The following is a 17,283-nucleotide window of genomic DNA, read 5'->3' as shown; positions in this document are numbered from 1 at the left end:
TAATTAAATTTTTATATAATTTTATATATAATATATTTAAATTTAAATTTTCATAAATTAATTTATTTTCGTTTGAGTGAATTATGCAATAAAAAATTCATAAAAAAATCATATATTAAAGTAGAAAATAATCTATTTATAAATAAAAAATTAATAAATTACTCTTAAAAGTTGAATATACAGATAAAAAAATAAATTATTGTAACACCCTAATATTTAAATCCTTATACTCGAGTCATAAGTCAATGATACTATGGTGGTACGACTCTCACGTAGATTTTTAATATATAAATATAGGTAATTTCGGAAAGGGTATTGATCGAGAAGCCTAAAAAGAGTATAAATAAAATCGCGAAGATGTATCACTCCTGTTTCGACAACAAAAAAATACACCGTGAAGCCGAAAGCGATATACGGACGAGGCATAAAGGAGATTAAGAGATAGATAACAGATAGATATATATAACATAAGTAAATAGCCACTAGTCGCGACCCGCGAAGTTTAGGCTGGCTAGGGTACAGTATGAAAGTAGTTGACAACAGTATATCATAATCTCTCCCAAAGGAAACATGAGAGGCTCTATATGCAAGTTCAAAAGAGTTCAATACAAAATATAATATTTTCAAAACAAAGGTGGAGAGATTCTAAGCAAAACACAAAGTAGAAAAAATAAGGATCTTCGCCGTCTCTCAGACGACCCACAACTCACTTCTGAGCACCTGGACCTGTATCTGAAAAATAAGAGATATATACGGAATGAAAACCCTGGGCCCATGGTTTTCCAGTACGGTAAAAGTGCCAAATAAATACAATGCACCGCAATAAAAATTCACTACGCATCCTAAACTTCTTCACCAATTATCCATCTTAGGTTCTCGTTAATCCATGAATAGGCAACTGTCATAAGGGAGTGCTAAATCTAATTCATGTTTCACATGTTTCCCAACTCGCTGACTCTTCCACGAATCAGATTCAGAATTATAAGCAAAACCATCACCAGTTGTTCTACCTCAGCAATTCTATATCAATACATCATACCCTCACCTGGAGCTAGTGAAAGCACATCACTACGTCTACCCAGGGAGCTCAAATTATCTTATTCAATGATCATCATCATCATACAATCGCATCATCAATTTATCTCATCAAGAACAGCCCTCAACATCCACCGACACCAGCATGAGGGGCCTCTCAGTTGTACAAACACAAGCAATACCGGCAAGTTATACACAAATAAGATACAAGTAGAACAAGTAGCACATAATCAGATAACATAGCATATATGATGTAAAAATCCAAAACAAATAGGCAAACCCAAACAATTCAAACATATACAAATGATATATGCCTGCCCTATGGCTGATGATATCATCTGTCGGTTATATAGCCAACCCAACATGTCCTGGTAGCTAACCATTGGACAGAAACACCCCTTGCAGAGCGAGTAAGTTTGAGCTACAACACCCTTTCTACTACCCGCTCAACCCAGAGCCAGTGAAATAACCACTACTGCGGCTACTACCCAGGCGAGTGTTTAAAAGCTCAACCTGGAGCGAGTGGATTCATCACTACTGCCGCTACTACCCAGGCGTCATAATCTCTGACCTGGAGCAAGTGGGACGAACCACAACCCTTGCTACTGCCCAGGATCTCAAAACATACATTCGTTCAGTTTAAGAGCAATCATCATTGTTATCAAAACTCAAACATTAACTTGGAGCAAGCGGGATGAACCACCACCTTACTACTATCCAGGTATCACAAATACATGCATTCAAAACTCCATAATTAAACTCATTTATCATAAACATCCTTTCGCGTCTCATACCCGGAGCAAGTGGACAACGCCACTGTCTACTACCCGGGGTCACACATCACATTTCAACATTTTCCATTATTATCCATTTAACACATTCATTCATTAATCAAATATGTATTTATACTCAGCCATAATCAATAATGGCTTTGCCGTAACCCGGCAATAACTCAGCCATTCGGCTCATGGTTCAATCAAGAACCAGCCATTTATCAATAAATATAACCCTTCGGCTCATCGCATACACGGTACTTCCACCGTCCTCCTCCATATCTCATATAATCTTTCTTTGATCATCATTGATCATAACTTTTTCCCTTGCTTCATTCGCAAGTTACCACATCCCCTAGTTCCTTTCTCATTGTAGGCATATCATAATGATTTAATACATAAGGGGTGAGATCGAAAGCTCAGAAGTATGAGATTTGGCTATTAAAACTCAAAAATCAACTTTGGCATGAAAACAGGGCCACGCGTACGCGTCCTCCACGCACACGCATAGATGGCCACAATGTTCATCGACGCGTATGCGTCGCCCACGCGTACGCGTGGGTGGAAAAACAGCAAAGGGTGCCCCACGGACCAAACTAGCACAACTCTCGGGAAAAATGGCTCGGCATTGGGTGCAGTGCATCGACGCGCACACGCACACCACGCGCTCGCGTGGATGGTGCCTTCTTGAAAAGCGACGCGTACGCGTCAAGCACGCCTACGCGTGGGGGGCATTCTGCTAAAAATTTTTCTAAGTTAAAAGCTGCAAAATTCACAGATTAAACCCCCAATCTTTCAACAGACATAACTTCCTCGTTTTAAATCATTTTTCGCCTGTTCTTCAAACGGCGTGGACACCCCGGATCTAATTTTATTTCTAAACGAGTTTGGCACAAAACGGGGGTTCGGAGTCCAAGTTATGTTCCGTCAAAGTATACCCAAAAATCATATTTTCATACAAAACCACAGTGCCATTTTCAAAACAAGCCATTTTTAACCCTTTTCAAAATCAACCAAAGCATGCCAATTTCGACCCTTTTAAAAATCAATCAAAATATACCAAAATTAACATCAAGCCTCCTCAACTCATGCATTAACACCTTACCACAATTCACAAAACCGCCATATAACCATTTTTACCCATTTCAAACAAATGGCTAAATTACAAACACATTAACATGTTATACATCCTTCCTCATCCCAATTTCCAACAATACTATTTCCAATCAATTATCATTGTACATAACCAATATCATACTCACTATCACATAGTTTCACCCACAAATCAACCTTAATCATTTCTCAAGCATATATCACAACATACATATCTCTCATGCATCATCATACAATCAAGGCATCAATAATCATAATCACATATATGACCACATAATATATCTCAACCAAAACCAAACATACCTCATCTGTATAATTTTACCCAACATTACCAAATTCCACATGTCAACTCCTCAAACCTTATTATTCAATAACCAACCCAATCATTCATATATTCATTATTTGAAATTTATCCAATCACTTGTGTCATCATACAATGCACATATCAACTTACATTTCTTACCTCTTTACGGCCTCCGACCTAAGATTCACAGCCTCCGGCTCAATTTCGCAATTTAAAAGCATAAACCACAAATCAACACTCAATACATCAAATTCTCAATACACCAAGCATACATGGCCACACAATTCTGAACCCGATCATTAATTCACACTACATACCAATTATGCATATTAGCACCAACCATTTACCCAATCCAAACTTAATCCTAGGAGCATCTAGTCTAGGAATTCTCATCACACCACATGATACTTAAATGAAACTTAAACCGTACCTCTTGTAGCACTAGAAAAAAATAAGCTTTCTGCAACGCTTTTAAAGCGTGCTGAAAAGTGCAAAAAAGCGTGTCAATAGCTTTTCGCCACGCTTTTTGAGCTATTGGCACGCTTTTGATAGGGTCACGTCCGCCAGCGTGCCGGTTGTTCTATCGACACGCTTTTTTTGTTGGCACGCTTTCATCTCTTGCCTCGCTTAAAAAGCGTGGCCATATGTCTTAACCTATAGGTACGCTTGAGAAGCGTACCGATAAGTGTACATATCGCTACGCTTTTAAAGCGGGCCCAAAAAATTGGTTTTGGGTCCACTTCAAAAGCGTGCGAATAGGGAACAATAAGGCTACGCTTTTTTAAACGTACCTACAAATGAACCTATTGCCACACTTTAAAAGCGTGGCTGTAGCATTATCCATTTAAAAAAAACTATTGCCATGTTTTAAAAGCATGATTATATCCTTATCAAATTAAAAAAAAAAATTAGTATATGCTTTTTTTACTTGCACTCTAATACACTCAAAAAATAATTAAAAAAAACATTAACAAAAATATGTAAATGCCATTTAAAAAAATTAATCAATAAAAAATAATATTACATCAACAGAATTCAAACTAAATTAGCCATGTCATCTCTATACATGCAACCACATTGTACATGAAATTTATCCCCAACTTCTATCAATCTTTCAATATCCCTTAAAAAACACCACCAATAATAACAGAAAACAAGTGGATTCTTATCAAGTAATCACCAAAGTTGAGGGGGAATAAACTCACATAACCAATGTGGGGAACAAATCTCAACTTGGGTCTCTCCAAAACTTCCCGGACAGGCTCGCGAGCAGCTTGATTATGTCCAACTGCCACTTCTGTCCATTTAAGTTGAACCTATCGTGGTTAAGCACGCAAAGAAAATCACATTCTCAGCCATGGGGACACAAGCATTGCAAATCTTGCATAAGTTTGACGGTATACCCTCTCTGTATGATTTCCAAAATCAAAGTACGCACCATATGCAACATTAAAATGCATTTGTATGTACATGAAGCACAAGATTTTCCACAAGATTTCTAATTTCTGTTACGGGTATGTGGTTATTTTCTTTTATCTTTATTCCTCACCTTCTTTCAGAGATGCATAATGAAATATCCAGCAAGATGGAGAACACAGGTAATACCTGGTTTATTAACTTAAGATCTGATAGCAACTTAGCTGTAGAACCATAATTATGCACCATTTCATTTAATGCAAAGTATTATGATACTTGGACATAATGCAATGTATATTCATGCAATAATTAAGGTTTCAGACACATTCAATGCATGTCAGATATGACTTCTTAGTTTCTATTAATAATAAACATCAACCAGAAAAATGAATCCTATTTTGCTTGTCAAAACAGATGGTGGAACCACCATAATATAAATTAAGCACAAATGGCCAAAACTGTTTTTAGATCTATGCTTTAAGTAGGTTCATGTCATGTTACAATAAAAATCTAATAAAACTCAAGTGTGGCTGTGCCAACAATAGTTTCCACTTTTAGTTTGCTCATGACTGTTCTACTCAAGTCACCTACGTATGTATAGCTTAAATCGGAAGTGCAGATGAGCCTAAAAAAAAATGAATAGTATGCTTAATTGTTGGGTTAAAATAGGGTGAAATTTTTCGAGATGAACTGTATGTGTTATTTTATACATCATAGTTTTTGATTGTGGATGGCGGCTCATGGTGGTGAGCCAAAAATCCGCCATAAAGTTATAGCGGATGGCGTTGCGAAAAATGGCGGAAATAGCAGATTACCTAAAATACACATATATGTACCAAAAAAACATACAGAAAAATTGCAAATATAATAAACTATAAAATCTATCTATATAAGCAACTTTCTAATCATAAAACATCTAATTAATATAGCAAATATAGTAGCAAATTTAGCAAATAAGTATAACATCAAGTTCAAATCATAATTCAAAAGTCATAAGCAAGCCATAAAATAGAAGACATAAAACATAAAAACTATAAACCATCTACATTCTATTTCTAGCTCTCATCAAATTCATCCAAATTAACACGATTATTATCGTGTCCCTCTACCCCCTCATCATCCTATAAAAACTATAATCTCCTCTTCTTGTTCTTCTTCATTTTCAGAATCCTCTTCATCTTCAAATTCTGGTTCTTCTTCCTCTTCCACAATTACTGTTTTTCCTTTTCCTTTTTTTGAAGCCTTAGACCCACTTAGTCCACCCTTTGCACCACCTCTTGCAGTTGCAAGTTCTTTTCTTTTTCTATTTTGTTGTCTTCTAGTATATGTCATAGGCTCATGTCCTCCCATTGCTTCAAAAACAAGTTTCCAACTCAAAGTGTTGTCATCTTGATGAACCAAATCAGCATCATCATTCATATTATCATCATCTCGAAAGGTGGCAGTCCCAATTTCTCCCACTAACCACTCATTACACTCATCAATGTCATTGAGTGCAATAGGATCAACTTCATCTTTAAAATTGTACCTCTCGATGAGTGGTTGGTTATACTTTATGAAGACCAAGCTCTCCATCCTTTCATGATCAAGCCTATTTCTTTTCTTAGTATGAATATGCTCAAATATACTCCAATTGCGTTCACATCCAGAAGTACTACAAGTCAAGTTCAAGATCTTGATAGCAAGGTCTCGCATGTTTGGAGTTTCATGCCCATATGTCCGCCACCAAAATGCTATAAAATTAAAATAAATTTGTCGAAGTCTTTAATCGAACTAAATTTATAAAATTTTGTAAAATTCATAACAATCTTTTTCCTCTGAGATTTTGCAAAGGATGATCCAAAAAGTCCATAGCCGACCTTATATAGTGCTTGCTCCTCCAATATCTTCTCTTGCACAGGTATACTTGGCACCAATCTAGTGATGCACTCAAACCATCCCTTTGTAACTTCTAAATCCAATTCAATGCGAGGATTATCATAAAACAAATCCGGATTCAGAAAATGACTAGTGGCATGCAACGGACGATGAAGTTGACAATTCCATCTGTTGTCAACGATTTTAAAAACTTCAGAATATTTGCTCACATCATTAGAAAATGTTTTCATGATGCATTCCTTTGCCTTCTCCATTGCTTCATATATATAACCCATTGGCGGCTTCTTCTCCCCATCAACAAGTCGAAGCACCCGAACAAGAGGCCCCATGATCTTAAGGGTGTACTTGACATGATTCCAAAAAGAGGGCCTAATAATAATCTTTGTTGTCTCCCTCCCCTTTCCCTCCCTTGACAACTTATTCCTTACCCACTCATCCGAAGTGAACATTCTTCTTAGATTTCCTTTCTCCTCATAAAGCCTTTCCAAAGAGAGAAATGAAGTGGCAAATCAGGTGACTGCATGCCTCACCAATTCCTTGCCATTTGTGAATTGTTTCAACATGGATAAAGTGCTAGAGTGGCTATAAGTGAAGCTAACCAAAGAAATGGCACTTTTAATGGTTTTTTGGATTAACGGTAACTTCCCAATGTCTTCAAACATCAAATCCAAACAATGGGCAGCACACGGGGTCCAAAACAAATTCGGTCTTTTCTCCATCAGCAACTTACCGGCTAGAACATAGTTGCTCCCATTGTCAGTTACAACTTGAACAACATTTTGCTCCCCAATTTCCTCAACAATACCATCAAGAAGCTCAAACATTTTTTCACCCGTCTTCACATAATCAGAGGCATCAATAGACTTCAAAAACATTGTCCCAGTAGGAGAGTTTACAAGAAAATTGATAATGCTCCGTTGTCTCTTATCCGTCCAAGCATCTGACATAATAGAGCAACCATACTTTTCCCATTGTTCCTTATGACCCTTCAACAAGTCTTTGGTGTATTCTAATTCTTCATTAAGGAGTGGCACCCTTAGAGCATGATAAGTGGGAGCAGGTAAATTAGGACCAAAGCTTCCAACAGCCCACAACATTTCTTGAAAACTCTTCAACCTCACTGGATTCAATGAAATCCCAGCTTGGTAGAACCACCAGCTTGAAAACTCTACGAACCGCTTCCTTATTACATGCTTCCTTGATATTTTGTTGCCTCAATTTCTCCTTTTTGTTTCTTGCAATGGCAGTTTCGGGTCTTTTCATAAACAAGTCCATTGGACCTCTCATAGAACTTGCCTCCCCCCTCTAGCTGCTGCCATTGGAGTTGGATTTGGAATTTCATCAATTCCTTGAGCATCCTTCTCTGACAATCCAAAGCCCAAACTTTCTAAATCAAGCTCCCTAGCATTGACACTATGTTCCTCAGTGCTTGCCGGCGTAGAACTTTGTCTTCCTCAATTTTTTTTTGTTGTAGAACTCCCATAATTCAGCAATAACATCCATTGGGACCATTTTACATCCAGCAACATTCCCAGGCTTAATCATTAAGTGCTCCTTTGTCCGTGTAATTCCTCCTCTCGTAATTTTTCCACAAAAATTACATATGGTATCATTGGTATTTCCCTCTTCTACAGCAGTAACATATTTCCACCCTGGATCAATCCTAGTGGCACGGACAGCAGCTGCACCTGCAGCAGTTCCAACAACATGGCTAGCAGGGACAGAGGCAGGGAGAGGGGTAGGGACAGGGGTAGAGGCAGGGGCTGGTCTAGAAGTTGACATGATGAACTGAGCTGAAAGGAAAAAAAATTGAAGAGAGGTTTATGAGGGAAGAGAAGGAGAAGGAGAAGGAGACAGGGAAGTGGGTGAACTGATTCACTGAATGAAAAAAAAAAGAAAAGAAACGGTACTTCTACAAACCAGAAAAAAGAGGGAATTGTGGTGATGAACGGCGGTGACCACCACCGGCGACGGTCGGCGACGAACGGCAACAGGCGGCGGCGACGGACGGCGACGGGCAGTGGCTAAGTTCAGCGGTGATTGGAGGCAGAGAGAAGAGAGAAAGAGAATAGAGAGAAAGAGCCGTTCTGGAGGTTCAGAGAGGAAGGCTCGTTTTTGAACTGTAGCTGCTGAAGGTGGGTTACTCTTTCATTTAGGGTTTTGCAAAATTACCCAATCACCCTCGAATTTTTTTAAAAAACCCAAAAAAAAACCCGCCATTTTCGCCATTCTCCATGGCGGACCGCCATGGCCGTAATTTTAAAACACTGTTATACATGAACTCATTCATAAGAATTTGCAATTCATTTTTACTGCCAACCAAATATACCCTAAAAATTAAATATACTAAATAGGTCAGAACCTTGGGATTCAATTCTCGTATTGTTTTATTGTCCCGTCCATTCCTGTAGTAGCTGCCCATCTGATTCCCTGTATTAAAGAGATGATAACCCAAAACTAGGTGAGGAAGAAACTAACTCATCTCAGCACTGAAGCACACATGGCATTAGATTTATAATATACATGACTGAGTTGTATTAAACCATTGGACCCATGGTTCCAATCTAACAAAGGCACGCTCTAGGAACAGAGATATATCACTTCTATCCTTTGCATTAAACTTGTTGGTCTTCAAGCCGTTAACTATATCTGATGGAAAACAAAACAGATTTTTAACCACTTTGTTTAGCACATAATACAAATTAAAAGGGATATTTCAAAGGCAATTGAGATGAGCAGACCATTTAATCAGGAACAAAAAAATGCCCACAACTTCATATAAGACAGGACAAATAAATCATAATTTTTAACGCTATAAAACACAAAAATTTCCAGAAATTACTCTGAGCTTTAATGTGCTAAAGGACAACATTAATGTGCTATAAAGGCTTCATGTTCTTCTCCAAAATCCTACAGGGACGAATAGTTTAAGAATTACTATAATAATAATAATAATAATAATAATAATAATAATAATAATAATAATAAATGAATAAAGCAAGAGAGGATAGCAATTAGCAAAAGGTTCAACTTGCACAAAAGCAAAGCAAAACATGATACCTTCACAACTTCCCAGGAGCAAACAGTTACCTTCCTAGCTTTTCCTTCCGAATCAATCTTGCACAACTGCAAGGAGGGCGAAAAAGATTTATTTAAATTTAAGGAAACAGAAGTTTGAAAGGATATGAATTGCACGGAAGAACAAAGTTTCAAAGACTTACCCCAGCCTATTCTCCAAGAGTCTTTGCACTTGGAACTGTTAGCAAACTAACATTATGCTCAGTGGGAGCTGCTGGCTCAGCAGCCACAACAGTTTTCAGATATGAAATCTATGAAAAAAGTGACTTTTTATGAATCTATGAGAAAATTGAATAAATAAGACATGAGATAAATAAAATGGAACATACCCAGACATCCTTGTTGATAGGAAAAAAGAGTAATATCTTCTTCACTGTATAGGAAAACAAAACAACAATAATATACCGAAAAATCAGATCTTGTTGTGGAGAAGAAGACATCTTGTTGGGATATCGGAAAGGACCCTAATGTCATTTCAAAATTCAAAGAAAGCATGCTGGAGAAAATGCTTGATAATTGGTAATAAAGATTCGTGGCGAAACATGGGAGACAAGGAAAGCAACAACTATGTCTGGACCCACGATTCCGTTTCTCCCTATACCGTCAATATTTTTTTCACTCATTAGTCATTCTTCTTCAACATAACATAACTCTGCACCTACAATTTCCTTTCCTTTGATGCCATTTATAGATGAAAAATGTTATTCCACAGCTATAAAATAAATAATTATCCAATAACTTATCTTGTGAGATAAAGTGTGAATTTTCATTTTTTTCCCTTAAGGCTTTAACATTAATTTCTCTCTTAAAATAAGTCATGAATGATGTAATTATCTATAGCTTAGGTCTCTTTTGACAAGGCAAAGACAAAATAAAAAAGGGTGAAAGCATAAGTAAAACAGAACCAAAAAACAAAAAAATTCATGAACAAAAAATAGTAAAATTAGCTCTCATCATTCCTTTCAAATGCCTCATATCATTCCTTACAAAGGAGGGAGCTCCAAATGCAAGCAAACCATAACAATCCAAAATATAACTTAACAAGCAAGACCAAAACGATAAAAAGAACAAAAAAACCCCGAAAAGAACAAAAAAAACCAAAGAGAGAAAAAAATTGTTGCTGAAGAATTCACAAAGTCAGTAGTAATAATAATAAGTGCCTTCCAAAATGGAATGGGGAAGAGACTCACAGTAGAAAGAAGCTCAATGCTGTTTCTAGCAACATCAAAAGCTTCCTTAGTTTGTTCAAGAGTAAAACTCTGCACAGAAATATCATCATCCTGAGTCTGGTGAGGAAGATCAAGTTCAGCCTCAGACACCGAACGCGGAGGAGTGAAAATAGGCACCAAGCTCTCGTTGTCATGGCCAGGGAACCGAATACCCCTTGATTTCAGACTCTGAACCACAAAATGGAAACAAGCAATCAACAATAACACTAACAATAACCCACACTAGCAAATTCAACAGCTAGAGCTAGTAACTAACCCAATCAATTTAGCCTAGGAAAAAGAACTTTGTATACCTATATATACACACAGAAAAAGAACTCAAAAAAACCAACCAATTTTCACAGAAATAAAAAATAGGAGGCAGAGGAAAATAGAGACTAGAGATAAGCAAATTAAGAAGACCTCTTTCTCATTGAACATTGGATCGGAATATGAGGAAAAAGAGAGAATCGGTGAATGAAGTGAGGATTAAAACTAAAATGTGTAGAATTAGGAATCGTGAATGAAAATGGAAGAAATTAGGGTTTACATTTCATCTTGCATGCAGTTGGGGAAGCGCAGGCGGAGCAGCGACTCTTCTGGAGGTGAAAGCTGTGGTGGCCGCACCTCACACAGAGGGTGTGAGTCTTGTTCCTCCTCTTCAATTGACTCGTGGTACTTCCTCTTCTTCTCCAAAGCTTCGATTGCGGAATCGGCGGAGGGCTTCTCCTCTAAGGTTTTCCTCTTCCTCTTCTCCTCGCCGATGGAGGTTTCGAACCCAACGAGGGTGCGTGGACGGAGCAGAGCCGATTCCTGGGTGCGTGGACGGAGCAGCGTTAATGGTGCGAGAGACCGTTGAGAAACAATTAGGGTGTGACACAGAGAGGGCTGGGTGTGATGGTTAGATGAAGGCGAGCTGGGTGGTGCGACGGTCATCGCAATCGGCAGAGATGAACAGCCGCTAGGTGCGACGGCTTCTAGCTAGGGTTAAAGGAGATTTGGAAATAAAAGTGAAGTGTATGTATGAGGGGCTAAGGGCTGTTATCACTTCTGCTAGGTTAAAAGTTAACTTAAAAAAATGTTAAGTGTGAAAAAAAAATGGGAAATTAAAATTTTGGGACCTCTATTGGTACGTTTTTGTAGGGTGCCTAAATAAATATAAAAATTAAATTTTGGGGGATAAAATTTTATCAGTACGCTTTTGTAGGCTGCTAAAATAAACACAGCATATGGGCACGCTTTAAAAAGGTGATTATTGGAAGACAAATTAGCCACGCTTTTTAAGCGTGCCGGTTTCTCTCTATGGCCACGCTTATCAATCGTGACAAAAAAAAGCGTGGCCAAATTTTAAATAAGTGGTCATTCTTGTAAAAGCGTGCCGATTATCCTCTATGGCACGCTTTTAAAGCGTGACAAAAAAACGTGGCCAAATCACAAATCAGTGGCCACCCTCGCAAAAGTGTGTCCATAGACTACTTTTGGGCACGCTTTAAAAGTGTGGCAAGAAAAAAAGGTGCCGACAGGCTTTTTTTCTTGTAGTGTAGCCAAACCAATTGAGCCTCTTCTATGGAAGTCTCCACCAACCCTTAGCTCCAAGCCTCACCAAAGCTCCACAAGCAACACCAACCTCCCAATTGTGCATCAAAATCACCAAATACACTAACATAACCAATTTCACATACATACATCAATCTAGGGCTCATAAAAATGACAAATCACAAGGGTTTGAGCACTTCTTACCTTAGCTTATATAAAGTAGGGATAGAACCCGCTTAGAATCCATGTTGGAGTATCCTTAAACACCCAAAATCACAAGATTTCAACACTAACTACCCAAAAACGTGTAATAGTGAGGAATTTTGAAAACTGGGCAGAGATAAATGGAATACTCACCACAAAACTTAGATAGAATTGTAGAGAATGAGAAGAGCGACGCATGGTGTAAGACCCGGTTAATTAACGGCTAATTAACCTATAAATGAGAATTTATTCTAGAAAGCCCAAAATGTGATTTTTATGGCTAAATGTGATAGAGGAGATTGAGACGAGAATTTCGATACCAATTTTATAGAATTCGGACCAAGATTGGACCGAACGGGCCAAACCGGGCCCAACTAAACTAAACCAAAACCCTAGTTTTCAGCACTCTCTCTCCTCATTTGTTGCACACACACGCTGAAAATTAGAAGGAAGGGGGGAGAACACTCTCTCAAGTTCTATCTCTCCCTTGATCTTCAAACCACTCTGATTGTTGCACTGTTTGCGGCCACGCGTTCACCGCAGAGAGCTCTACAAAATCCATACAATTAGACTTGAGGTAAGTCACGTTTTGCTCTTCGAATTTCCAGCTTTGATTTCGAGTTCATGAGCAAAAATATTGAGATTTTGGGCTCTTTGATGTTATAGGACCTAACTCTCTTGAAGGAGAAGGTTAATCTTGTCTCCTTAGAACTTGGGTGTGGTAAGATTCTCAACCCAAGTGTAAATTGTTGTTCTATGATGTTTGATATTGAGATGTTGTGTATGGGTATGATGATTATGCCTTAGGTTGTGTATGTGTGAATATTGGAGCTTGATTAGTGATATTGAAAAGCTTGAAAAGGGATTTGGTGGTGAAAAATCTCTTCTTGGAGGGGTTAAGGCCTTGAGAGCTTGAGGAAATAGTGGTTTGGAAGTGCTCCGGTTGAGCTTGGAAAATCGGCTAAGGTATGGTCTCGGTTTCTCGTATCTAATATGTAATGTGGTAGGAAATACTTAGGCTAGAGGCCCTAAGATAGGCATTGAATTGTTGATGTTGTTGAATGGTTGAAATATATGATGTGGTCATATATGTGATGATGATTGTTGATGTCTTGATGGTATGATGTATGAGAAATATGCATGTTGTGATATATGCTTGATGATTAATTATGGTTGAATTGTGGGTGGAACCATGTTGATGGTAAGTATGATATTGATTGTGTACAATTATGATTTAATGGAATTGGTGTTGTTGAAAATTGGCATGAGGAAGAGTATATGATATGTCAATGTGTTTGAGTTTGAGCCACTTGGGTGAAGTGGGTTAAAATGATGGGATAATGATTTTGTGAATTATGGTAAAGTGTCAATGTGTGAGCTGAGGAGGCTTGATGTTGACTTTCGTATGTTTTGATTGATTTCAAAGAAAATGGATGAAATTGGCATGTTTTGATTGATTTTGAAAAGAGTTGAAAATAGCTTGTTTTGAAAATGGCACTTTGTGGTTTTGTATGAAAAATATGGTTTTTGGGCATATTTTGACGGGACATAAGTTAGACTACGGATCTTCGTTTTGTGCCAAATCTATTTTGAAATGAAATTGGATCCGAGATGTCCATGCCGTTCGAAGAATGGGTGAAAAAGGATTTAAAATGAGAAAGTTATGTTCGTCGGAAGATTGGGGGTTGAATCTGTGAATTCTGCAGCTTTTAACTTAGAAAAATTTTAGCAGAATGACCCCCTGCGCGTAGGCGCACTTGGCGCGTACGCGCCGTTCTTCTAGAAAGCGCCATCCACGCGTGCGCGTGGTGTGCACGGGCGCGTGGTGTGCACGGGCGCGCCGATGTGCTGCACCCAATGCCCAGCCATTTTCCAGAGAGTTGTGCCAGAACTGTGCCAGATTTGTGCCTGGGGCACGAGAGCACCCACGCGTACGCATAGCTGACGCGTAGGGGTGGCAGTGGGGCGGGTAGGAGCGGGTTTTTGCCCTACCCGACCCCGCCCCGCCCTCCTTGCATTCCACTACTACCCGCCCCACCCCTACCCACGGGTAGTAGGCGACTATACCCTAACCCGCCCCCACGGGTACTCGTCCCACCCCTACCCGCCGCCCTTATAAAAATTAAATGACATTTTAATTTTTATACATTTATATATAAATTAAGATACAAACTTAAAATTTATAACTAAATTGAAATACAAACATAAGATTCATACAATATCAAATAACTTGAAATTTAAAAAAGTCCATACAATGTCAAATAACTAAATTAAAATACAAACATAAAGAAATTACATCATTAAAATATTAAAAAGTCTTCAATCCTTATTCTTGATCACTTTCCACATCTTCATCATCATTAAAGGTTTGAAGATTAAGATTTAAACCTAAACATCAAAAGAGATAGCAATTAATAAAGTAATTACTATTATGTAAAAAATTAACATAAATGAATATTAATTAATATGTCACCTTTATTCCCTAAAGCTGCCCACAACCAACTTTGGCCACACATTAAAGCTTCAATTATGCTTTCTTTGAGCTTTCCGCGATGAGGAGAAATCACACGACCACTTGTACTAACATCAAATAAGTTGAGTTCCACCTAGTCGGACAATCAAGAACCAATTTCTTAGTAAATGGAATCCCTGTTTTAGCACACCAACTCACAAAAGTTTCGTTCCTTTTTTGCGTTGCAGTCCAATACAATACACTACTACGAATCTTTTCAATACTTTCCTTAACTATACTCAAACCATCCTTCACAATCAAATTCAATATATGAGCACAACAACGCATATGCAACAATTTACCCCCAACATCAAGAATGAAGAATCTAGCCGCCCCAACAATTCATCTATCATAGCATCATTAGTAGAACAATTATCCAATGTAACAGTAGACAATTTTCTATCAACATTCCATTCCAACAATATTTTAATCAATGTTTGAGTAAGAACTTCACTTGTATGGGGACAAGGAACATAACAAAAGCTGAAAAATAAAATAAACATGCATGCATTTTAGATGTCAACATACAAAGACAACACAATATATAGAAGTTTATGAAGTTTATGAAGTACCTCAATAGGCGCATTTGCAACTTCCACGAACTATCGATATAGTGAGCTGTGACAACCATGTAACCTTTTTCTTGATTGAAAGTCCACATGTCGCTAGTTATTACAACTCTGCTATCATTTTCATCTAGTTGAAGAGTTAGCTTCAACTTCTCATCCCCAAACATCTTCAAGATGTCTTTCCTAATCGTGTTGCGACTAGGCATTTTAAATGTTGGTTGCATTGATGCAACCAATTGCCTCAGTCCATGGTGGTCCACACAACTCAAAGGATACTCATGCAGGACAATCATTTCGGCGACACACTTTCTTATTTTTGAAGGATCAAACACAAAGTCATCTTCATTTACTTTTTGCACATGTGCTTGTTTTGCTAGTGATTCAACAATTTATGATTGCCTTGAGTTCACCACTTTTATTCTCTTACAATAGCGGTCCACATGGTTTCTCAATGACTTAGTACCATTCTTCGGATTTGCACTAAGCACACTCTTGCAAAATTTGCATTTTGCCTTCCATTCACCTTCAACTTTTAAACGATCAAAATACTCCCAATAAGCACTCTTAACATTAGCCTTATTGTCACCTTCAACAGGATTTAATCCTTCTGGATTTGAGACATTATTATCTGTTGGTTGTAGAGTTTTTGAAGTTTGATTAGTATTACTCTGAACTTCAACTTCATTATCGGTAGGAACATTATTGCTTTGTGTGTCTTCTCTAACATTACTAGCCATGAAATTATCTTAACAAACCTACATTAAAAACACAAATCATATAACGTATTTTCATTATATGAACTGAACACAAATTGACATAGTAAATGCCATTAAAGGAATTAAAGGAAAATGCATAAAGGAAAATACATAAACAAATCTAGAAAGTGGTAACAGCTCTAGTAAGTGGCATTAAAGGAAAATGCATTAAAGTAAATGACATAGTATATGAACTGAACACAAATCATATAACAAGTTGAGTAAATGGCATTAAAGGAAAATGCATAAACAAATCTAGTAAGTGGTAACAGCTCTGTTTTCTTTAATTTGCAGTGGTTAGAGTGTGAAACCCACATCCCATTCAAAGACACACACCTACCAACTAAAAACAAAAACAATTTGGTATCTAAGTTATTGACCAAAACGCAGCAGTGTAAAAGAATAACATGGTAGGAAAGGTTAAAATGGTATGAAAGGTTAAAATGGATTCCACTTATACTGCTTGCTAGGAAAGGTTAAAATGGTTAGAAATAGAAGAAATTAGAAAAAAGGGGTTCTGTATTTACTGTGTATCTACTATGTATCTTATTTGATACAAGAGTATTATTTATTTATAGATGTTACGCAAATAAAAAAAAATTATAAAGATAAATGTCGAATTTAAATTGAAGCACAAATTCTAATATAATATTTAAGTATTATTTCAACAAAATTGAGTAGAATATGAAATTGCATACATTGTTAAAAAAAATACATACACTTTGCTTATTTTAGAACTTTAAATAAATCTTATATCTTAAAAATAAAGCATGACATAATTCACACCTTAATAGCTAATGCTTTATGACACAAGTAGAAGGATAACATGCAAAAAAAATCTCTTAATGAGAGCTGATCTTTATTTAATTAATTATTCTTAATAGGTCTATGAATTTGCATAT

The 17,283-nt window shown here is 37.3% G+C and overlaps 1 long non-coding RNA gene across 7 annotated transcripts; it reads right to left on the bottom strand.

The window, feature by feature from the left end:
- Positions 1-240: 240 nt before the first annotated feature.
- Positions 241-11,828, bottom strand: LOC130950806 (uncharacterized). 7 transcript variants are annotated; one of them, XR_009073741.1, is made up of 9 exons: positions 11,356-11,828; positions 10,788-10,994; positions 9,927-9,970; positions 9,741-9,848; positions 9,580-9,645; positions 9,043-9,429; positions 8,882-8,949; positions 4,431-4,541; positions 241-732 (listed from the first exon to the last, which is right to left on the bottom strand). It is a non-coding gene; the product is annotated as an uncharacterized LOC130950806 (long non-coding RNA). The 7 variants fall into 7 exon arrangements; XR_009073742.1 differs by lacking the exon at positions 241-732 and having other exon boundaries at positions 4,151-4,541; positions 9,043-9,168; positions 9,362-9,429; XR_009073739.1 differs by having other exon boundaries at positions 8,882-9,429.
- Positions 11,829-17,283: the final 5,455 nt, after the last annotated feature.

Source organism: Arachis stenosperma, chromosome 9 (genome assembly GCF_014773155.1).
Source record: "Arachis stenosperma cultivar V10309 chromosome 9, arast.V10309.gnm1.PFL2, whole genome shotgun sequence".
NCBI classification, from domain to species: Eukaryota; Viridiplantae; Streptophyta; class Magnoliopsida; order Fabales; family Fabaceae; genus Arachis; species Arachis stenosperma.
This window is presented reverse-complemented; position numbering and strand designations above follow the sequence as displayed.